At 37.3% G+C, this 26,022-nt stretch overlaps 1 long non-coding RNA gene across 1 annotated transcript in view; it reads right to left on the bottom strand.

Annotated features, from left to right (window-relative positions):
* Positions 1 to 237: 237 nt before the first annotated feature.
* LOC127510429 (uncharacterized) overlaps positions 238 to 26,022 on the bottom strand; it is a 113,447-nt gene continuing 87,662 nt past the window's right edge. Inside the window, exons 7-8 of the long non-coding RNA XR_007929623.1 lie at positions 11,386 to 11,529; positions 238 to 1,007 (exon numbers count right to left, since the gene is read on the bottom strand). This is a non-coding gene — a long non-coding RNA (uncharacterized LOC127510429). The remainder of the gene's footprint in view (positions 1,008 to 11,385; positions 11,530 to 26,022) is intronic.

Below are 26,022 nucleotides of genomic sequence, written 5' to 3'. Positions count from 1 at the left end.
CTCGACAGACGAACCATCACCATGCCTACAGTCTCCAGAGTCGACATCAGTATTACTTCTCACATCAGGAGGCCAGAAAATGAAGACTTAATCTGTTTAGGCACAATGCTGGAATATATAGAGCTGAACTTGAATTTCAGTTCATTTTAAACTATTATTGAGAAACAAAAGAATGAAAGAAAGTAGTAACATTTTAGGAAGGTTCTATATTTCTAGAATGTATGCAGCTAGAATGTACCAAATATGGAGTATGCGCTACTATTTAGAATGTACTTACACTAGAATTTAGTACGTGCTAGTATGGACTGCTATTTAGTTAGCACAACAAATAGTACAACTTGAGTGTACTACTACAGTATATCAAGTACTGTATGTATATACTGTAAATTCTACTTTTAAGAATGCATGACAATTAGCATGTACTGCTATTAGTATTAGTACATTGTAAATAGCAACATTTTAGGAAGGTTTTGTATTTCTTGAAATAACGTAACTGAACCAATGCTCTAATAGAGTTCATTATTTAAACCAGCAGATCTCCACCTCATTACAAACAAATCTGAAAATACATTTGGGAAATTCATATATCATCAAAAGGGTGCTAAATTGGTGCCAATTAGCTTATGACCCTGAACAAATTACTTTCTGCATCGATCATGACGATTAGAAAGCCTCTCATCATAAACCAGACTGCATCCGTCATCAGATGGACCTTATCGCACCATGAACCCACAAAAGAATTCAGGCAATATAAATTCATTAATTGTGTAAAATGAAAACAGATAACACCTCCACAAAGTCACAATGTTGTGCTTACAGTGGAACCCCTCGTTGTTGTTTTTTTTCTTCTTCAAGTCACTGGTGATGTCCTAATAGTGGGGTAGGAGGCAGATGTCAGTCATGAAGAGGCCTGATAATTAGCAGGGGCCTCCGCTGGCATGTCTGCTCGGGCTGCGTTCTCCTGGGCTTCAGGTGGGCTGTGAGTCTCCTCATTTGTCTGCTTCAACCTGTCAGAGGAGAAACTCCAAACACTGGTTTATTACAGCCAAGAAAGTTCCATGTTCACAAAACTCATGGGACAAATTCTGACTTTTCCTATTTCACAATACAGAATTCCCCTTAAAGGCAGGATACTAAAATTAGTCTTAATGGTAACAGTTTACAAAAAGGTTCAATTTGTTAACATGCATTAAATATTTAATACAGTAGGCTTATTGGCTATGACTTGACGACAAATGCTAGAGTAAGACACTCTTCTCCACTCCTCAAATAAATAAAACATTAGCCTTTATAGTGTTTCTTGAGTAAAGAAAACACTGAACCAGTGTAAATCTAGTAAACCAATAACAAACCAGGTCTTTATTTACCCTTGCATTGCAAAACAAGCAGAGACGTTCCAAACTGCATGCGACACTTCATTCACAATAGAGGCGGGGTAAAGGTATGAGGTTTTATTGACAGTTTGAGGATCCAATGGAAATATGAGGTTTAGTCACAAGGTCTTTTTAATACTTTTTTTTTTTATTGGTTATATATTTGCAAAACCCACAGACAGACGTAAAGGGTTACCAATAGTAATGATTTATGGGAAAAAAGATGAAAATTGGAGGTTTCCGCCTGACTGCGTCGATATTTAATTAATATATTTGCATATATATAAAATATTACTAAAAAGCTCATTATATGCACCTTTCACTACATTTTGTCATATAAACAACCAGTTAGTACTACACTGATTGAAACACGTTAATGCAACACTGCAATTTTGCAGATTTACTGATTTATCAGTCTTCTATTGGTCACACGTCTTTATATGATACAAATTCGCAGTTCAGCAAAACTTTAAAGTTGGAACACAGCGAACACATTTAAATGAGCTTGCGTTTCCTGTCTCCCACATCTGCATATGAATGGAAGTCATGGAAGGAAAAGTGTAATCTTTTTATTCATTTGGGAGTCGGATTGGTTAAGCTGTTTGTTTTGATTCACTAAAGAACCGACTCAGAGTCATTTGTTAGGAGTCAGACTACACTGGTTGCACTTTATGTTTTTGATCCATTAAAAAACTACATGCACTTGTGAACTAGACTACTCCCGCCATCATTTTCACACTGTTGATTTGGTAACTGTGTTTTGACAATAATATGCAGTATATACAGTATTGCAGGAAACCCTATATTTTAGTACCATGTTCAGTGTGCATCGGCGGAAGAATGCATGCGCAAGAACCACTAACGCAACCGAATGTCATTCGGAAATGGTATTTTTTATTTAAATGAACCAATAATTATTCCGTTCTTGGTTTAGGTTGTAAAACTAATACATTAAAGGGATAGTTCACCCAAAAATGAAAATTCTGTCATTAATTACTCACCCTCATGTCGTTCCAAACCCATAAGACTTTCGTTCATCTTCAGAACACAAATGAAGATCTTTTTGATGAAATCTGAGAGCTTTCTGTCCCTCCATTGACAGCTATGTAACTACCACTTTGACACTTCAAAAAGTTCATAAAGAGATTCTACAACTAATCCATATAAATTGAGCAGTTTATACCAAATTTTCTGAAGAGACTCAATCACTTTATATGATGAACAGATTGAATTTAGGCTTTTATTCACATATAAACATTCATCAGCTCACACATCAGTTGTGTAAACGGAAGCTCAAGCATGTTCGCTTGATGTGCGAGAACCTATGAGGTTCATTCTTGTTTGTTTTGCAGCACGTTTGAGCTTCTGCAAGAACCAGTGAGGTTCTTTCTCGTGTTTATGCAGCATGTTTGAACTTCTGAAAGAGGTTTGTTCTCACACATGAAGCAGGTTCGGTTGAGCTTTTGTTTATGTTCGCTGATCAGTGTTTATGTGAATAAAAGCCTAAATTCAATCTGTTCATCATATAAAGTGTTTGAGTCTCTTCAGAAAAATGGGTTAAACCACTCAATTCATATGGATTATTGGGTGAACTATCCCTTTAAGCTCATAAACCTCAAACATTCTCTGATCAGAGAACTAACCTGTGTTCCTCTGTCTTGCTCAAAGGCAATTTTATTTCTGCCAATATATTGTCCATACAGCTGTGCAGTGCCATTTCCGCGTTTGCGGGCTCCCTCTGGCACAGATAGAGCATTTTCTTTTATCACCCAGCACTTATTTCACCATGGAGTAATACACCTCAGGGGACAAGTGTGACGTAGTGACACTTACGAGCAATTCCAATAAAGTCAGGGCCCTGAACCGGGACAGTTTTTCACCCATAATGACTGCCTTGGCTCCACAGCCGGGGCCATGGTGCCAAAGGAAATGTGTCTTAGAAGAAGACGACTTAACTTTTTTATCACGCCAATGTATATCTTTAGCTGTCACCTTTATCTTCTGCTCCTTGTCTTTCTCTAAAAGAGCTATGCTTAAGGTGGGTGTGTTGAGCAACACGAATCTGTAGCCGTGACATGACATGCCATTTCACTTTCTGTTCTTCATTAAGCTAAGTGCAATGTTGTGTTAGCCTCTGTATTACCTCCCTCTTATTTTTTTAGGACTGAAAACTGTTTTTGAACCCAACAGCTAACAATAGTTCTTAAACGGTTTGAGCAAAAAAAAAAAAAACAATAGAGAAGGATGACGCTTCAAGCAGCAGGCATCTTGGGACTTGGCTCTTCTTTGACACAATGCAATTGAATTTTAGATCGGCATGAAAGCCATTTGGAACGAGTGTCGTTCTCTCTGAACACTTTGAGTCGACAGCTTCATGAGGCATTGTAATAAACTGTATGCACTGCAGCGGAACTCTATATGAGATATGAGGCGATGATGAATTTGACTGCTATCTATTCTGGTCCTCTAGACACCCCCGATTGAAGGGACAGGATTTATCAAAGGATAAATAGGACTCTTTTTTTGAATGGTGGTCTGGTTTGTCCCTTTTGCTGTTTGTGCAGTGATAATCGTGTCTAATAATGGGCCGCTGGTGTGGGAAGCACTGATGCAATCGGTTGTACAAACAAGTATGTCCTTGGGGTTATTCTCATCACATCACAAGATAAACATGTTCAATGAACTGATATAATATTAATACCCTTTCAAAAAGATAAGGGCAGATATTATAGCTGTTAAAGGGACGGTTCACCCAAAAATGAAAATTATTTGCTCATTTATTTATTTACTCAAACTGTAAAAAATTCTTTTCATGATTTGTTATCACAACATTTTTTCTTTTGTTAAATCAACTTAGATAATTAATGTGGTTCAGATGACATCATATTTTGTGTTTCTGTTGATTAAACCAATCGCCTTCATTGTATGAACTCAAATGTTTAATTTCAATCAACTCAAAATTAAGGCAACCAGGTAACTTACTTTTTTAAGTTAAACCAACACTTCTTTTTTACAATGCACCCGGCATGACTTTTTCTTTCTGAAGCAGCAAAATCACTTTATGATAAACAAAGCAAAACATAGGAGGTTATCCCTCTCAAATTAAAGGGTTAGTTCACCCAAAAATGAAAATTCTGTCATTAATTACTCACCCTCATGTCATTCCACACCTGTAAGACCTTCGTTCATCTTTGAACACAAATTAAGATATTTTTGATAAAATCCAATGGCTCAGTGAGGCCTCCATTGCCAGCAAGATAATTAACACTTTCAGTTGCCCAGAAAAGACATATTTAAAACAGTTCATGTGACAAAAAAACAAAATAACGATTTTATTCAACAATATCTAATGATGGGTGATCTCAAAACACTGCTTCATGAAGCTCTTAAGCTTTACGAATCTTTTGTTTTGAATCAGTGGTTCGGATCGTGTATCAAACTTCCAAATTCACGTGATTTCAGTAAACGAGGCTTCGTTACGTCATAAGTGTTTTGAAATTTCAATAGTTCACCACTGGGCAGTTTGACTTTGGCAGTTTGATACAAGCTCTGATCCACTGATTCGAAACAAAAGATTTGTAAAGCTTCGAAGCTTCATGAAGCAGTGTTTTGAAATTGCCCATCACTAGATATTATTGAATAAAGTCATTATTTTGTTGTTTTTGGCGCACAAAAAGTCGCTTCATAACAATAAGGTTGAACCACTGTAGTCACATGAACTGTTTTAACTGCTTTTTAAAGCAGTTTTTTAGCTGCTTCAGTAGCTTTCTGGGCATCTGAAAGTGTTAATTATTTTGCTGGCAATGGAGGCCTCACTGAGCCATCAGATTTTATCAAAAATATCTTAATTTGTGTTCCGAAGATCAATGAAGGTCTTACGGGTGTGGAACGACATGAGGGTGAGTAAATAATGACAGAATTTTCATTTTTGGGTGAACTATCCCTTTAAATCAAAACATTTATAAACTTGTGTATTGAGAATAATCAAACACCTCAAACCTTATTGTTTGTTACAGTATGTGACTAAAAGTCATGACGTCCTAACACAAGCACCAATATGGTTTTATGGTGCGTTTTGTCATATTTGTGGTTATATGTGGTTAGACTGACAAAAGATAAAAAAAAGAAAAGAATACAAAAATATCCCTATTTTTATTTTAGAGATGCCCACTCACTGAATTGCATGCATCTGTTTCACAGTTAGTTTGTTAAAATAAATAGAATGTATACAGTATGCAGTACACTGGCAATGCATTCCAAACATAGCAACTGTCAGATAGAGTTTTAATGAAGCTGGGATATTCAGGGATTAATCTGTAATAAGAAGGATTGGATATTGATCCCCTAAAACCGCATGATCTGGCAGACATAGAAGTAAGGCCAAAGGACAAGCGGAACATGTTTTGATGAGCAAGGATGTTTTTAACCTTTAATCGCTGCGTTTTAGTTTGCCGTGTTTTAACAGTCGGGAACAAACACAGGTGGTTCATTCCGCGCAATTACCCGTCTGAACATCAGGATTAACATTTATGTCATTATTCTAACCAAACATCTCCTGTAGCTGCCATTTCAGGAGCGCAAGGGAGCAGTACATCATGTGAATCTCTCTCTCTGACCGACTCATGAATAATGAGTAATTATGAGACGCTGATCCACCAGTAGCGCTCGGCTGTGATGTGATTATAGATAAAGGGGGTGACCTTCGCGTCCCTGCTCTCTTCTGCCCTCAGTTCAACCTTAATCAACACAGATCAGTTCAATTTACTCCGCCTGCCATCTCTACGTAGGCCGGGACAGCAGACAGGCTGAAGGCGAGTCTGACACCCGCAGCTAGTCTTCAGTATAAAGTGATATCCGTGGTACTTCCAGGGCTATTCAATTTCAAAGCACACTGATAGTTTTGTTTAAAACACTGCGAGCAAAACATCTCAGGCAAATTCGCTTAGTCAAATGCTATTTAAGGTGTCTGCCCCGTAAAAAAGAAAAATTACGAACGAGATCTTTTTAACATCTCTATTGTTTCTCCTACAATGACTTTAAATGGACAGCAATTGGAGATTTAAAGTATCTCTCCTGCTTCTCCGATTTCTTCCTGAGGAAAAAAAAGCCCTGGAAAAAGTTTCAGAAGACATCTCAACAATCTTCTAAACTATTCTTAGATCTGTCAAGATGCCAAGATCAGAAATTTCAGTATGAATTTTAACTTTTCTTCCTAGATCAAATCTGTCTGTTCATCAGAAGATTTTTGATGTTTAATATACACCTATGTGGAGTGAGATTTTGGACCAATGAGATTTCAAGGGGATTTCAAGGTTTATTTGTATTTCTATTTATTTATCGGTGAAACCAGGGTTATTGGTAACTAAAACTAAAATGATAAAAATAATTTTTACTAGTAATGAAATGAAACATTAAATGACAAAATAAAATATTTAAAAAATATATTTTATTCAGCTATTTTCCAAGGCAACATATCTCATTTTCATTAAGTTTCAGTTAAAGTACTAAAATAACTAAAATTAAACTAAAACTAAAACTTAATAACTATATAGGTATAACTGATAAAAATGACAAAAACACACAACAAAATGACTACAAAATGAACTAAAATGAAATGAAAACAGAAAATACAAAAGTGTAAAAATAAAATCTAATTTAAAATATTTACAAAAACTAAAACAGCAGTTATTTCACTGTACTATATAAGGACATGAAAAATTTAAACTTAAAAGCTTTAAATGAAAATTAGAAATGTTGCTAGCAACTAACTGAAATAAATAAGTTTAAGCTGAAGTGCTAAAATACTAAAACTGAAATAAAAATAAATAGGAGCTATATAGAAATATTTAAAAAAAAACCCAACAACTTATAAATATAGCTGTTAGCAGCAATTATCGGGGTTCATGCGCTTTAAGGCTTTTAAGCACATGCGTAAAAAGGTATTATGTTTCAATTAGCAAGCCTGTGACCATCTCGATCATAGATGGAAAAGACCATTTACAGCCAATAGAGGCAATTTCCCATAGGAAATGTATGTTTTGTAAAGCTTTTAAACAGTTATCGAGGTTGAGACACAAACCTAGGACTAGTTTGCAAAAGTAGGTTTTTGAAATAATCTCCAGTATTTAACGAATGATTCGATGGACAGTGGTGGTCCTAGGGGCAAAGTTGCTCAGAATGAGGAGTTCTACCATGTGGTAAGAATGTTGTGGGCGTGTGCGAAAAAATCATGTCATATGCAATCCTTTATGCACGTGAAAAACGCAAAAATGCATTTAAGTTATTTTGCATGTTATAGCGCCACCAAATGGCCAGTCGCCGTGCCCTTTTTCATGCAACTACAGAATGAGCTCTTACATATGTGTGCCGAGTTTGGTGAAAATATCTCATTCTGTTCACAAGTTATAGCCATTTTAGTTAAAGTGGCTCTGCCCACTTCAAATGTTTTGGTGGCCCTTTTTTTGTGAATAATTATTGACAATTAGACTCCAGAGAATCTTGCTGCACTGGTTTGGTTCAGATCGGGAACCCCTAAAAATGACAAAAGGACATAGCAATTCACTAAAACTAAAATTAAAGTAAAAACTGAAAATATAAAAAAGTCAAACTATTAATGAATACTATAATAGTTAAATAATACTAAAATAACATTGAATGAAAAACCCATTACATTTTCTGAGCAATCTCTGAGCAATACGGTATGCATTTCCATTGTTATGGCATGCTTTGGTTGGACATTAAAGTGGGTGCCAGATCAAATGATAACTAGCAATATTATACTAGAGACACAAAAAGCCGGGTTTTGAGCACAGCCTTGAGGCATTTTAAATTTTAAAGGTGGATGAGCTGCTTTTTGTACTGAGCACGCTTGCGCTTGAAATTAAAATGTGAGCGTTATTCCTCCTTCCATGTTTGCCGTAACATTCCCTGTAAGTAAACAGATCAGAGGGATGATACGTGCGGCAGAAGCATATGAAGGCAAAGACGTGTTTGAAGCACTGAAGTCTGAAGAGTGCGAGACCCTCCTCCGTCATGTGCCTGCACACGGCTGTTTATGTGTGTGTTTGTGCGTGATGCCTTCCTCTGTCACAGATAAAGTCGCGCCATACGTCTGCTGCCACAGCTGCTGATAAGATGCTCACAAATAACTTGCCTTCCTGAAGCTGTCAGAAGCCTCTGATCTGATATTACTTTCTTCTCACAATAAAAGCAAAATCTAGCTCATACGAATTCATGGAAGAGGAGAACCAACAGAAACGGAGAGCTAGAGCATTGTTCACTAACACATGCTTTATTGGCTTGCAACATTTCCACGCACGCCTTTTAAAAAGGTCACATGACATGTACCTGGCACTGATAGCCAGCTGGCCTTTTGAAAATGCTTATTACTTAAATCAGATTTGATATAAGCGCTCTAGTCGTCTTAACACCTCGCCTCGAGGCACCGGCTCTTTTCTGCTTACAATCCGCAACCAATTAGCTGTGTGGCAGCAAAGCTAATTAAAATAAGCTAAGCATAATGAATCACCTGCGCTGACAGCGAACTGCCACCGGTGACGAATGCTGCCGTTTGACGCTATCGGCTTTAGCGTTAATCATTGTTACCTTTATCCGTGGACGTTAATGGTGGGATTTAGAGGGTGTGCTCTGAGACCTCCTGGACGGGCTTAACGCTTAAAGCTACTCTTTTCAGCCGAGACTCCGACTGCCGCTTTAAAACGTTGAGCTTGAATACTCGCCTCTCTTTGCTGACTGACGCTAGTCTTAGGAGACAGCAAAAATGCATTAGTGCCAATCGAGAGTTGTATTTTTGAGTGCTTTCAGAAGGTTGATGGCCAGCTTGACTCAGGTTTGCACGCAGTTTGATGGATGAGAACTAGCATTGCAATTCCAAAGTCAAGGATTTTGGGTGTATATAAATTTGTATATAAATTTGTTTTTTCCCCTGCTGTCCTAAACCTATATATGTCCTGTACTGCATATAAACACACACACTGATGAACCAACATTATGACCCGTCAGAGGTGAAGGCGAATATTGAAGGGATAGTTCACCCAAAAATGAAAATGATCCCATAATTTACTTACCCTCAAGCCATCCTAGGTGTATGTCTTTCTTCTTTCAGCCAAACACAATCGGAGTTATATTAAAAAATATCCTGGCTTGTCCTTTATAATAGGAGTGAATGGTACCATTTTTTTGAAGCTCAAAAAGTGCATCCATCCATCATAAAAGTAATCCATACAGCTTCGGGGGTAAATAAAGACCTTCTGTAGCAAAGCGATGCGTTTTTGTAAGAAAAATATCCATATTTATAATTTTATAAACTATAATCTGACTTTCAGTAATGGTTGTATGTGAGTATAGTTCCGGTCAAACAGTGACCTCTAACCCGAAGCATGACGTATTAACAAATGCGGAAGCGAAGAGGATGGAGCAAAACAAAACACCGGTCACAAATTAGAAGTCGAAAAAGAGAATTTTAAAGAGAAATGTTGGAGGAGCTTAAGTTTGTTGCCCAGCTCTTTTTGTGTCTGAACCGCGAGAGGCGTCTACTTTCACCTAAGATTATGCTACTCCTACATCATAAATCATACGCCGGAACTCGACTCTTTCGTGAACACGCGGACGGACATTACCGGAAGCTACTGATTACAGTTTATCAAGTTATAATTATGGATATTTTTCTTACAAAAATGCATCACTTCACTTCAGAAGGCCTTTACCCCCTGGAGCCATATGGATTACTTTTATGGTGGATGGATGAACTTTTTTGGGCTTCAAAATCTAGGGTACCTATCACTCCCATTATAAAGCTTGGAAGAGCCAGAACGTTTTTTTAATATAACTCTGATTGTGTTTGACTAAAAAAAGAAAATCATATACACTGATGATGGCTTGAGGGTGAGTAAATTATGGGATAAATTTCATTTTTGGGTGAACTAACCTTTTAAGGTTTGTGTAGATTGAGCATCTCTGGGATGTGCTGGACCAACAAGTTCGATCCACAGTGGGTCATCCCACAGATGCTCAATTGGATTGAGATTTAGGGAATTTGGAGGCCAGGGCAACACTTTGAAATCTCCATCATGTTCCTCAAACCATTCCTGAACAATGCATTACCCTGCTGAAAGAGGCCACTTCCACCAGGGAACACCATTGTCATGAAGGGGTGTATACCTGGTCTGCAACAATGCTTAGGTAGGTGGCACGTGTCAAGTTTACATCCACATGAATGGCCGGACTTAGGGTTTCCCTGCAGAAGAGCATCAAACTCCCTCCACCTGCTTCTCGTCGCCCAATAGTGAATCCTGGTGATATCACTTTCCCAGGTAAACGGTGCACACGTCCACGGCCGTCCATGTGAGGTAAAAGAAAATGGACCAGGTGACCTTCTTCCACTGCTTCGAGGTCCAGTTCAGACACTCACGTGCCCATTGTAGGCGCTTTCGATGGTGGACATAGGCACTCTGATTGGTCTGCAGCTACACAGCCCCATACGCAGCACAGTGTGTTGAACTGTGTGTTGTGACACATTCGTCCCATAACCATCATTAAAATTTTCTGTGACTTGTGCCACGGTAGATCTTCTGTTGGCTCAGACCAGACGGGATAGCCATCATTGCCCTCATGCTTCGATAAACCTTGTTGCCGGTTTGTCCCTCCTCATACCATTGTTAGTAAATTCTTACCACTGCTGACCGGGAGCTACACACAAGCCTTGCTGTTTCAGAGACACTCTGACCCATTCATCTTGCCATATCAGTTTGGCCCCTGTCAAAGTCGCTCAGATCTTTATTCCTGCCCATTTCTGCATCCAACAAACAAGAACTGATTGTTTGCTTACAATTAATTATTAATTAATTTATTACAGAATTTTACACATCAAGTTGTGAGTCACAAGTGCTCTGATAGTGTTTAGCATGGAAAAAACAATGCTAAATGCTAATAATAAAATGCAGCAAGCCATATAATCGTGCATTGGTTATGACAGGAAAATAAATAGACTCACCAGCTTTTGCAATGGAGGAGGCTTTCCATTTCTTTTGCTGCTGAAGTCATAGACTGCATTACCGGTGAAAATTCATCTGTTATAAGGGAGAAGCTAGTCAGATGTTGGCGTGGACAGGTTGTGACACGCCTTCATCCTCAAAAACTGTAAAACAAAAGCATACAATTTAAAAGAAAATACGTCACAGGATCACTTACAAGGATAAATAAGGTATGCATTAACAACGTGTTTTTGTGGCAAATCGGTGGCAGCCAAGGACATGAAACTATTGAAATTGCAATTGAAGTTGGTAAATCACTAAACATTGTTAAATCTTCAGTCATCTCAGAGGGGAAACCAGAGTTTATATGGATGCTTTTTGCATTTTCTACAATTAAATGTTTTGACTTTTGTGACCCCTGGATGATTGACTTCCAAAGCATCATATGTACAGTAAAGCCCAATCTTGCTTTAATCAACATCAACACATTTTTGAACATTCTTTTAGTGATTGCCTGACCTCAGCTCTTATATGCAGGGTGCATCTTCACAGCACATCAAAAGTCCTGTTCATGATGCATTACGTTCCCCAGAGCGCAGTAATTACCATGACTCCGTTAGAGCAGGGTGACATATCACTAAAGCAGAAGATCACATTCATCTAAATGCCTGTCACAACAGGAAATGATTGGTCATTCCTGAAAGGAGACTGGACAAATGCCACGATATCATGGGGAGCTCAAGGGAATCACCTTACTGAGCGATATTGCGCATGATGAAAGATCACTCATACTGTATGTGTGCCGCTATTATCATGTTAACATGCTTAGGAAGATAACTGAGGTAAAGCAGGAGAAAAGTGATAAAAGCAAAGCTTGCAGGTTTCTAAATTTGCCAAATTCCCATGATGCTTCTTCCTCATGTCTATCTACAGATGCCAGCACTTTTTTTCACTTATGTAACATCTGGTATTGTAGGATAAAGATATGATTAATTCTGTTGAGACTCGTTGTATCTCTAGATAGAGATAGAATAAGACATTACTGAAAGATATGATTAATTTAAGTTTTGTTAACTCAATAAACTTGAATCGTCAGTATCATGATGGATGTCCAATGACAGAATTATATTATTCATAATCTTTCATGCCCAACACCCTTATCAGGGAACAAATAAATCGTAAGCCATTTGATTTATATTCTTGATGGTGGTGTATGTATGCACAGAATCATATCTTCTTACAGTACAAAGTTGTAAAGCCCTTCAGAGTGGGGAAAGTCACTCTGTGACCTTCTTTTTCGCACACTTTTCATTTTTAATGCAGAATTTAATCAATCCCCCCTCTCTCTCTCTCATCTGCACAAAGGAAATTGCCATCACTAATGAATGGGAACAAAAAATGACTAAGTTAGTTTTTAAGCCAAAGTAAACACTGTTTAATTTCTCAGTTAGATTAAGGGGAAGTGTGGACCTGCATTACAATGAAAGAGTGACTGACGGTTAGCATTAACGTCTGAGGTTAAAATTCAATGCTTGAAAGTTATGCATTATACAGATGCATTTATAGGCTGGCACTGTGTCACGGCTATATTTAGTTTCATTGTGTTTTTTGCTGGGTTTTCCCTGTTTCCTGATTTCCTGTGGTTATTCCTTGTTAATTTTCTCATTAATTACACCTGTGTATCATTTAGCTCCCTTGTTTGCTTCTCTGTTTATATACTCCCTGTTTTGTTCAGCTCATTGTCTGATATCATATATTGTTATTGTTTCCTCCTGTGATCTCCTGGGCTTTCTGTTTGAATTTAATAAAGACTGTTTTTTTATCTACTCCTTTCGTCGTGCGCTTCACTGCAACAACCCACTGAGACACACTGTATGTGGGTTTGTAATATATTAGGAGAGTTAACATGAAATTTCAAGCAGTGACAGAAGTGTTGTGTTGTATTTTAAACAAGACTTTTCTAATTATTAGGATAAAATTAGGTAAATTGTGAAACTTTTAGACAGTCATCATCACAAGGACTATGAAAAGTCATGCAATTTACCTGAATTCACTGTACTTAATTTTTTAATTACTTTCGTGCTTTTTAAAGACCTCTTGATAATTGAAAGTCTACATGGAATATGAACAATTAATGTAAATGTATTTGTCACATCGCAAAACTAATTTAATACACAAAAAAGTAAATAAAAAAGATAAAAAATAGGGAAAAAAACCTTTGCTTTTATGCATTTGACAGATGCTTTTACTCAAAGTGTGTCTGTTGCCTAGAAACTGAACGCATGACTAAAAATAGTGACCATAATTTAGCACCTAAAATAGAAACCTCATATGTTTATGCATTTTTACGAAGCCCCTATAGGGACATAGTGATGGAAAAAAAATATGAGACAGGAGGAAAAATTATGTCAATGCTTTTGAAACATTGAGCTCTTTGCGGGTGAATACAAAAGTTTCTCAGGGGAACAAAAATATTTTGAGAACAAATACGTTTCTTGGGGGATTGCAAATGTTTTGCAGACAAACGCTATGTTTCTTGGGGGAACGCAATCGTTTTGTGAGTAAAAGCAAAAGTTTCTCAGGGGAACGAAAATATATTGCGAATGAACGCAATGTTTCTTGGGGGATTGCAAATGTTTTGTGAGCGAAAGCAAAAGTTTCTCATGGGAACGCAAATATTTTGCGAATTACTGCAATATTTCTTGGGGGAACGCAATTGTTTTGTGAACAAACAAAAGTTTCTCAGGGGAGTGCAAATATTTTGCGAACGAACAATGTTTCTTGGAGCAACGCAATTGTTAAGTGAGCAAACGCAAAAGTTTCTCAGGGGAACGCAAATGTTTTGTGAGCGAACGCAAAAGTTTCTCGGGAACACAATTGTTTTGTGAACAAACGCAATGTTTCTCAGGGGAACGCAAATGTTTTGTGAGCAAATGCAAAAGTTTCTCAGGGGAACGCAAATGTTTTGCAAACAAGTGCAATGTTTCTTGGAGGAACGCAATTGTTTTGCGAACAAATGCAATGTTTCTTGGGGTAATGCAAATGTTTGCAAGCGAAGGCAAAGGTTTTCTCAGGGGAACGCAAATGTTTTGCGAACGAATGCAGCGTTTCTTGGAGGAACGCAATTGTTTTGTGAACAAAAAATGTTCTCAGGGGCACACAAAATTTTTTAAATATATTTTTTCCTGCCAACTCATATTTTTTGCCCCGTTAGGGGCTCTGTACATTTTAATTTAAATTAATGTGAATAGTGTAAATTAAAACAAATGAATGCATAAATATAAATAAAAGTGGATTTTTAAAAAGTTCATGTCCATGTTTTTTGTCACCTACCCATTAACATTAGCAATAGCATTAAAATTTAACTCATGGACAAGATCCGACAGGTGTCCCATGAAGTTTGATCCTCTTTGCATTGTCCAACATTTCAGAATGAGGTATATTAAGAAGTCTGCCAATTATTGTTTGATCTTAAAAATCATTTCTCATAATTTTGATGGCAATAAAAACAGAAAACAAAAGTTAAGTGTTTTTTTTTTTTACCCTTGTCATAATCACTACAATCATCCTCACACTAATTAAAATCCACACAAGCTTCAACACTGGCGGAAAGTCCAGCGCTCAGCTGACTAGCGATACTGACAGTTGGCAGCCATTCTGGCACAGCAAGCTCCTTTTTTTCAATTCAGACTAATCAGTTAATTAACTTATAGTACAGATGTTAAAACTTACAAAGGGTGTTGAAGAGACGAAGAAGAGTTTGTCCTTGTGCGAAAGCATTCAGGATGTTTCTCACGGCTGTCGATTTGCATAGTTGGTCCTGTAGCACCTTTTGACCCTATTCTATTCGCTTGACATGCAGTGCTTGATTTCATATGCGGCATGGTAAATCAGCCCATGCAGAGCTGACGCATCCTACATTTCTGAGATCAGACAGTATATGTCAGTTAACAGAATTTGTTTTCATGTGTGCAAGGTTTACTTAAAATCAGAGTAACATTATGGCGCATAGAGGTTTATTTTACCCCTGCATCTCCTCATGAGCACGCTGTCATTGCCGAGGGTTTTGAAATATTTATCAGAGGTTCCAGTTAATTAAAACAGAGAAGGAGGCTTCAAATGCCCTTAATGCTAATCCAATCCACTGAACCTTTGCCAGTGTTACAGCATCTGTCGCTCAGTAGTAACCTAAAGCATCATGGGTATCAGCTACGTCCCTCCAGCTGAGCTTGGCAAGGGTTAGGACGGTTTGTTCTGCCTGTTGTTTGTAGTAGTTGTGCTGTAGAGAAAGACAATTTGGGGTGAAATGGCAAACTGGAATGCAAGTCAAACAAACTGAAAACAAACTGAACTGACTGCAGAAAACAGTGTTGAATTAGAGCATATTAAAAGAACATTAAAGGGTTCAATGCAAGTTGAGCTGAACTGAAAGCACTTGTAACACAATGTTGATATATATATATATATATATATATATATATATATATATATATATATATATACTCTGTATATTTATATATATTTATATACGTATGGAAGCCCTGAACCGCATGGTGGAAAAAAAGAAGAAAAGTTATGGTGGGAAGGAAAAAAAAAAAGAAAACTTATCTTGTTATTTCGACATAAGTCATTATTTCGAGATATTAAGTCATTATTTCAACATAATATCTCGTTATTTTGATATAATAACTCGTTATTACGAGATATTAAGTCGTTATTTTGACATAATATCTCGTTGTGTCGACATATTAAGTCGTTATTTCGACATCATATCTCGTTATTTCGACATAAGTCATTATTTCGAGATATTAAGTCGTTATTTCGACATTATAAAAGACGCGCAAAATTCAGCGTCTTCAGTGCCGCAACAGCAGCCGAGACTTTTACCGTGATCGCCGCAGGTTCGAATCCGCCTTTTGCCAAGCTCACTCTTCTCTATTTTCCCATCACAAATCACATCAGAAAGGCATTTATTTTTAATAAAAATGAAAATAATGTTCTAAAAGTGGAAATAAACTGCCTAACGAGTGTTTAATAATATTAAAAGTATTTATTGGGTAGGGTTAGGGGAAGGTGTTTTTAATTCTCCCAATAAGGCAGCATCCATTTAATCATTTTAATAAATATAATCATTTACAGTGCAAATAGCTGTAGATGCTATTTACAATAAGTGAAACTAGCGATACATTCTATTTACACTAAGTGACGATAGCAGCATTTTCTCTTTCGATATTAGCCACTAGAGTGCAGAACAAGACAGGGAATCAATTAAAGGACGCATTGTAATTATGTTGACCTACTGTTACAAGTTGGTGCTCCAAAATCTTAGAGATTTATCATGGGAATTTGCATTCATTCCAGGCATGCATTCGAACCACTACGAGAACACCCCACAAGAGCTGCAGTTGTGGAGTTTTTTTTTTATATATATATATATATAAATATATATATATATATACTGTACGTATGTATAAAATATAATTTTATTTTAATTAATTTACTTTGAAATATTATATTACAGTGTGACAGTATGACATTATGCACAAGCGCTGTCAGCTGAGCTTAACCTGTAACGAAACCGAAGAATTTCTTTAACAAGTTGTGGGCTGAGTGGTCTAAGTCATGTTTACCTCGTAGTTGCACTGTATATAAAACCCACAATTTATGTTTTTTCCATTTCAGTTGGTTATGTAACTTATTTACTGCTCATGAACCCGCACAAACCGCCTGCCCCCAGTAACTCCACTATAGTGTGGAAAAAAGTAATTATAGATAAAGACAATCTATGAACAAAAGGTCAACACAGGATTATTGGTACAATTGTCCCTCTTTTGAGAGCAAAATGTCCCTTCAAAGGTGAAATGGACATTTCTAAAGTTGAAGTCCAGGAAGACAGGAACAGTCTCTGGACAAAATATAACTACTTATATATGTGTGAAAGCAGCAGAGAGAGAAGAGAGAGCAGTTTACTCATATCCGCCAAGCTAATTTGTGCATACATCCACCTCTACGCTTTGTTAGATACGCTGCTTTGATGAAAGAATGGTCAAAGAAAAAGCAAATCACATTAACTTTCCTGCACCTCATTTTTAGAAAATGTGTGTGGTGTGGATTATGAAATACAGTCATAAGCAATTTCATTTAGGCTCTAACTTGTGCTGTAAAGTAATTTAGATGATATTTACTTTAATGTATAAGCATTGTGTGGCGTATATCTCAATGCCTGAAAGCAAAAAGCAGAATTCGAGTGCATAAAAATTCAGAATATTCTCAAGCTCCCACAGCAGATGTGAAGCTCAGAAACAGTTTCAAAAATTGAGATTGGAAAAAAAAAACAAAAAAAAACAAAAAAAAAAAACATGAAAAGCTCATTTCAACTGAAATATAGAACAAAATGAACATACTGCTGTGAAGCCACATCTGACCATCTGTCTCGCTGGAGTCTGTCCGTCCATCACTGATCTTCCGCACTCGTACTAAAAAAAAAAAACGGTCTTGGATCCATGAATGTTACAGCAGTTCTAAGGACACAGAAGATCATAAAACAAAACCAAAAACGGTAATAAAATACAACATGACAGAGTCTACTGAGAACGTTGTTGATTTGTCATTCCCGCACTATGTTCTAACAAGGCGTGCCGCAATAAAACATCAAGCAGTAAATCACTTCCACATTAATTTCATGTCCGAATAATCCCTGACTGGCCAACAAGGTCATGTGTCAAGACATTTTGACAGATGTTTGGTTGCCACTTTGACGTGTTGTGCTGGATCATACCAAACACTGTCACGCCTATAGTATATAGGACAAGGTGTTAGATTAAATGTAAATTGATCTCAGGGAAATGATTTAAAGATTTTTTTTTCTGCTATGATAAAAGAGACACTCTTGCATTGCATGTTTGTGCATTTTGGGGGCGGAGCAATGAAGGGAGGGGTGTGTTTGTTTGGGTTGATTTCAAATAACAATTTTGAGAAATTGCATACTGCACCTTCAAAGGGGACCTATAATGCCCCTTTTACAAGACGTAATATAAGTCTCTGGTGTCCCCAGAATGTGTCTGTGAAGTTTCAGCTCAAAATACCCCACAGATCATTTATTATAGCTTGTCAAATTTGCCTATATTTGGGTGTGAGCAAAAACACAGTTTGTGTGTGTCCCTTTAAGTGCAAATGAGCTGCTGCTCCCAGCCCCCTTTCCAGAAGAGGGCGGAGCTTTAACAGCTCGTTCTTCGTTGCTCAACAACAACAAAGCTGGAGAATCTCACGCAGCCAAAATGAGGATTGTCAGTAACGGTGTTCAGCCTTACATTGTTCAAACCGGAGTCAGACACTGATGGAGAGACTCAGGAAGAAGTTACACCTTTTAGAATGCATCTGTACGTTTCTGAATGGTTAGTGGATAAATTTATGTAGTTGCTGTGGAGTTGGAGTTCAACTCATCGACTAGCATGTGCCGTCATGTTAATCTTTTGTGCAAATCCAGCGTTGAACTGACCCTCGTTTGTGAAGCAGTCCGGCATAAAATGACGGCATTGCAACAACACTCTACTACAACAACTCTTCCCCTTCTCTAAAGCAGCCTAACATGCCCTCACACCCTTTGTTGCGTGTTCCTGGGGCAGGGTTTATGTAAATTTTGGGGTTTGTGATGTCACAAACCTGGGAAGAAGCTCGTTGTAGTCCCTACCTGCTTTTTGTAGTCCTTAAAAAGCGATTTCTGTAGAAGAAAATATCTCCCTTTGCATTGAACTTTGAGCGTCGTAACTTTGCAGATGTTGTTTATGCTCAAACAGCAACATTACACCCTAACCAAAGTTAAAAAAGTTGTGAATAGGGTAAAAATAACTAAATTAACTAATAGATATCACAGAACAGAGAGACAATTTTTTGCAATTTTATATTTAAATATGCAAAAGAGGCATTTTCTAATTAAACGTGATATTCCAGAACAGAAATCTGAACACTGGATAAAGCCAGGTTCAAAAATCTTATTTCATTTTATTGACATATTAATGGTTTTTACACAGGGGATTTTGGATATCTCTTTTTTATTACTCCATAAGTCAGAAAATACTGTCAACCACCAGAAATAAAAAATACATTTTCACCATATTTTTAGAAATAAAGTGTTGTATAAGTCGGGTGAATGTGAACAAACTCCTTGGTAAAAACCTTCAGAATATAGATAGGAATAAAACTAACGTTTGGTGTATGTAATTGATGCTGAAGTGAAGTCATTTAGAGAAAACAGCCTTTAAATATATGTATTGTAATTGAATTCTACAGACACAAAAAGATAAAGTGCAATAAAATGAACAATTTTTTTTTTGTTTTCTTTCCACTACTCTGAAAGAAGACAAGTTATGCAAGCATAATTTCCAAAAAGCTCAAAACTGGCCAGTGCATGAAAAAACAATGACTTTGTCTGTAAACTAGTGTCTTGCTTCAAAGCAACTCTGAGTAATCTCTTGACTTAAGGTACCATGGTACATATTAAAATACAACAATATAGCCATCATTGTACCAAGACGCCATCACAGTACTTTATTTGTAAGGGACTGAATCTTTTTAGTTTCTGTGATCTTGTGGTCCAATCAGACTCAAGGTTATACTAGGCGACAATCCAATGATAAATGTCCTTTGAGTAGATCATCTGTTGCAATATACTATATTCTCAAACTTACATTTTCTTGGACAACCAAATAAAAGAAAGTCTTCAAAGTCACCCGTTTTCCCCCACAGTAGCGTCGCACCCTTGATGATTCACATTGTGGGTCATAATTACTGCTGTGACATTTCCTATTAATTAGGTTACCGGCGAGTCCTCGCTCGGATTTCTTTGTAGCAAAGGTTAACCTCTGCAAAAGTCAAAGAATCGCCATGCTGCACTTTGCAATGGGGCGACTATGAAGGTAATTGCTTCGATTGTCAATAGTTCTTGCAACTGCATATTATAAACCGTCTGCAAGCCACTTAATGGTTCAAAGAAGTCGAATGTGTGGGTTTAACACCCTCCTACGAAGGGTCCTGCTCACAGTGAGGTAAAATTACAGCATACATCCACACTAACACAAATATATAAATAATGTCAAACAAACAGCAGGCACAATGTCTTACGCACATGAGCAACTTTGAGACACGGCTTTCATTAGCGCCATCCTGCTGCGATCTAATCAAGAAATGGTATGTGAAGACGTCTCCATCGACAGCATTTGTGTTGCATGTGATTAATGAATTTATACTTGAAAGCACAGAGTTTGTCTTTGTGATGGGGATCGAACAGACTGCGATGATCAACGCCGCTCCATCTGGCCATTAGTTATTCTTACCACAGTGCTCTGATTCAGTCACACTAACTGGAGTTAAACTTGGACCGTGAATATCAGAAAATGGAGAACTGTCGCTGGCCTTGTTTTGCTGTCTGAATATCCCTCATTTGCTCTCATTGTGAACAGAGTTACATGTCTATGTGTAACAAAGCCCAGTTGCTATGGAGAAGCTTCTCAAGGGAGCGATGCTGCAGTACAGGCAAGACCTTTAGCAGGTGAAATTACAGGAGTGGACTGTTAGCTGCCACCAGCTGAAAGCGGCTTGATTTAAATAACATGGATAATGCGCTCTTCTCTATAACACCGGTCATTAAATTCTCTATCTGCATAGACTGAGTAGTACATTTTTAATATGACTGTCAAGAACATGTCCAGATGTCAGTCATAGCTTTGTGGGCAGCGCTTCGACATATGGCGACCTTTCCAGTCATTTCTTTTCTTTCTTCTCAAACTTTCCTGTAAAAATAAATGCAGAAAGGCCAAAAATATTCCTTGAAATTCTTTCTTCAACCCAGTTCATGTGAGTATACTTTTTGTGCGCCAAAAAGACAAAATAACGAGTACAGTGGTTCGGATCGCCTAAACAAAGCCCCGTTCACTGAAATCACGTGACTTTGGCGCTCCGAACCACTGATTCGAAACAAAAGATTTGTAAAGCTTCAAAGCAGTGTTTTGAAATCGCCCATCACTAGATATTACTGAATAAAGTCGTTTTTTTTTTTTTTTTTGGCGCACAAGAAGTATTCTTGTCGCTTTATAATATTAAGGTAGAACCACTGTAGTCACATGAATATGTTTTTAGTACCTTTCTGGATCTTGAGAGGTTCAGTGACATTGCTGGCAATAGAGGCCTCATGGAACGACATGAGGGTGAGTAATAAATGACATTATTTTCATTTTTGGGTGAACTGTCCCTTTAAACTGTCATGAATTCAAACTTTTCTCTTTTAAAAGACAAAACTTGACAGATTATTGCTGAAGTGAGCTTTAAAAAAATTTAAAAAAGTAAACTTTTTGTCTGAAATTTATATGAAATATATATTTTCCAAAACATGTTTTATTGTAAAACTGTAAGAAAATCAAAGCCATAAATCTAAACAAGCCATGTTCCAAATTTGAGGTTGATATCTTAAAAAATGAGCTTTCAGTAAGAATTTATGTGCAGTACCAAACATTGCTAATAGATGAAATTCATCTCCCATTCATTTCCAATGTGGTCATTTTTAACCGTGAACAATACAAGTGTGACTATTTTTTTCAGGTCCATTTAACCTTTTCAAATCATGTCCATGATTTTTTTGCGTGTTCACATATAAAGTGCCAAAACCTTTACCAAGTTTTGTACCATTCTGATGAAGTAAAAAATTCTAAAAAAAAAAAAAAAAAAACGTAAAATTTTTCAGTCAAAAATGAAAAAGATTCCAACTTTTTACAAGTTGGAATCTTGTAACAGACAGACACAGAGATGGATGGATGGATGGATGGATGGAGATAGACAGACAGACAGACAGATAGATAGATAGATAGATAGAGACAGACAGACAGACAGATAGATAGATAGATAGATAGATAGATAGAGACAGACAGACAGACAGACAGATAGATAGATAGATAGATAGATAGATAGATAGATAGATAGACAGATAGATAGATAGATAGATAGATAGATAGATAGATTTGCACAATGCAAAAATGTTAAATTTTAGTAAATTCAGAAAATGTGCAAAAAATAAATGAATAAAATTGTCAAGTATTTCTAAATCATGCACTTAAATTGTCTTGTAAATAATACAATGCAAAAAACTTTAATGGTCTTTATGCTTCTTTCTCTTTGTTGGCTGATTTTAGAGAGATTTTGGGCACTTTACTTTTTTTTTTTTTTTTTTTTTTAAATGAAGCCATTTTACTGTACAGCTCCTGTGATCAGATACTTCCAGAAAGTGGGTTTGTGGTGTCAGGTGCTTGTACCATTTGCCTGATTTTTCTGTGTTGGATGGTGGATTTGGTGATTTTACTCAACATTTTGTTTACTTACACAATTAACTAATCAGTACAGCAGCTGTGGGAAGCGACCTCAAGGTGTTGCCTAGCAACTTGCGCGCTGTGGTCTGGCTTCACGCTTGATGTGTGTGACTTACTGCAGCAGTAAAACTGTCTCCCCAACATCTCTGATTTGTGCCTCTCCAGGCCTTACGAGTGTTTGCGGTTCATAACAGCACACGCAGCAAACAGTTCGACAGCACACTCTTAAATCCAATAGCAAGGCGCACACACATACACGTGCGCAACCTCGGCATGGAGGCATTGTCACAATTTTCCAGATTCAGCTGTGACCTTTGCATTAATAATATGAAACAAAGAGACAGCCCGAGCCGAGATGATGTCCTCATATACCGGCGAATGATTTCAGTAAGCAGCACATAATTCTGTGTTATGGAGCATAAAAAATAGAGAGCTATTATTGCATTCCCTGCAAGCCATAATCACATTTACTGGGCTTTGCTCGTAGTTGGACTTGCTTACAATGCTATACGTTCAAATTAATGAGCAACTGCAGAATCAAATGATCTGTGGATAGATGAGGTTTCAGCGCTTGGCTAAATGGCTTGTAATAAATAACCCGACCCCACAGGTTAACTGAGAATTAAAGGGCTATTTTATTGCATTTGGATGTTATGGCTGCCTCTGTCAATAGAAAATGCTTAAGCGATGCACTGTTGACCTTAACGCTTCTACTAAGACGTTGCCCATGTACGTTTGAATTCAGTAAGGTCACTTCACCTAATTGAATTCGATGGAAACCCTTCTGAGAACATTTGCGGTTGCCATTTCACTCAATTTACCGCAGAACGAGAACGAAAGCCCCTCAAGTGATCCAGAAACCTGAGGTGATTCATTTTGAAGTTTGCATTAAATAAGAGAGAGAAGAAGAATAATCATGTGGATTCGTGTGGTTCAAACCCTCTGTTTGCTGTCTAGAAGCTTCTCCTTCGATGGGCGTCCCTGCTGTGACTGGCACTGTGCGTGGACTGACAAATGGGAGTCGTTCGAGAAATTCCTTCTGGCTTTATCCCCAGTCAGCCTCGGCTGTTTTATTTGGAGATTACAGCGCTTGTTGATGTGATACTCTGTTCTGACATCAAAGTTTGACTGATCTTGCAGGCAGTGTTGAAATCATCCTGTTAAAAAACTTTCAAAAGCTCTTGAAACACCAGAGGATTGCTCTGGCTGTAAGGTCCCAGGCGGTTTTGCGCCTTCTTTTCTTTTGAGGTGTTCCCACGTGATCAAACATCTCATCTTTGATGAGAACAATTACGAACGGACCGCTGTACTCACAAACAAAAGCGAAATGATGAGTGAGAAGACAAGAATTTGCCAGTGAATAGTCTTATTCACACTCCCACGAGTCAGTGATGTTGTATAGAGTCGGGAATGTTGTAGATCCTCCCTCAATGCCAACGAACAGAAGTAGAATGCAATGCCAACGGCACCTCCTGTCACCAGTGAATTCAACTCTACAAAAAGTCCAAAACTGTCAAAAGAGAGAAAATTACAAATTAAATCTCTTAAATATCTCAGTTGGTTCTCCTAGACAGCAATTCAATTAATTAAAGCAATTAAAGGGATAGTTCACCCTAAAATGAAATTTCTGTCATTAAGTACTCATCCTCATGTCGTTCCAAACCCGTAAGACTTTCCTTAATCTTCGGAACACAAATTAAGATCTTTTTGATGAAATCTGAGAGCTTTCTGTCCCTCCATAGACAGCTATGCAATTGACTCTTTGACACCTCAAAAAGTCCATAAGGAAATCGTAAAACTAATCCATATGAATTGAGCGGTTTAGTCCAAATTTTATGAAGAGACTCGATCGCTTTATATGATGAACAGTTTGAATTTAGGCTTTTATTCACATATAAACATTGATCAGCGAACATGAACAGAAGCTCAACCGAACCTGAATGACGTGCGCGAACAAACCTCTTGCGGAAGCTCAATTGTGATGCGTAACACAAGAATGAACCTCACTGGTTCTTGCGAATCAAGCAATAAAAGCCTAAATTCAATCTGTTCATCATATAAAATGATTGCGTCTCTTCAGAAAATTTGGACTAAACCGGTCTATTCAAATGGATAAGTTTTGCTATCTCTTTATGAACTTTTTTGAACCGTCAAAGTGTCAGTTGTGTATGGATGTCTATGGAGGGACAGAAAGCTCTCAGATTTCATCAAAAAGATCCAAAGATGAATGAAAGTCTCACGGGTTTGGAACGACATGAGGGTGAGTAATTCATGACAGAATTTTTATTTTTGGTGGAACTAACCCTTTAAATGGAGAGCAAATTGAGATTTTTGCTATACGCTTTATGTTTTCTCTAGACTAGAGTTTCAAAAGAGATCTCAATAATGTTACACACTTAAAAAATGCTGGGTTGTTTCAACCCAAATTTAGGTCAAATATGGACCAAAACCCAACCCTTGGTTAACCCATTGGTTGGGTTTGTCCATTTTTGACCCAAATTTGGGTTGAAACAATCAAGCATTTTTTAGAGTGTATAATTCACGAACACACCAAAGTCTACAATAAAAACATAACAATTTTCTCCTCAAAAAAAATTCTCATTTAGTTCCTCCAAGAACAAACGATCTAAGCTATATACCATTTTATAGCTCTATATTTCTAATATGTCAATAATTGTCTCATTCAAATGCCATTACAATGGAAGTCAATGGAGTCCAAAACAACGTTGGACTCCAATGACATTCATTGCATGGACAAAAAATAAGACATTTTTCTAAATATAGTCATACTGATGAGGAATTTTGGAAGATTTTTGGGAGAACTATCCCATTAAACAAAACATAACGAGTCCTGAGCTTTCAAAGAACAACATCTGAGCAATAAAATCAAAATCCATTTAAAATTAGCTGACACTCATATGATGCTAATAGTGTCTTTAACCCAACATCCCTGTATCAAGTGTTTCCTTGCCATTGAATTACAACACAGAGAAGATTACATGCTTGTTGATCCTCTTCATTACCGCTAATCCCAACAAACGTGCTGATACAATCACCTTGTCTTGATCACTACAAAAATCAAAGCTGACTTATCTTTCCATGGCCTTAAGCAAAGGATCAGGGGTCTGTATTAAGAAATAATCAAAAGAATTGTTGTGTAAAACAATCATTTGATGGCATACTGACAGTATGATGGATGAAACAAGTCCCGTAACTGTCGGTCTGTCAGTGCAGTCGGTACAGCTCCAGATTTGACATGTGTCACGCCGGTGCACTCTCCTCTTGTGTCCATAGCAACCAAGC

This window comes from Ctenopharyngodon idella, chromosome 4 (genome assembly GCF_019924925.1).
Source record: "Ctenopharyngodon idella isolate HZGC_01 chromosome 4, HZGC01, whole genome shotgun sequence".
Lineage (NCBI taxonomy): Eukaryota > Metazoa > Chordata > Actinopteri > Cypriniformes > Xenocyprididae > Ctenopharyngodon > Ctenopharyngodon idella.
The sequence above is the reverse complement of the archived record's forward strand: the minus strand, read 5'-3'. Positions and strand labels throughout refer to the sequence as shown.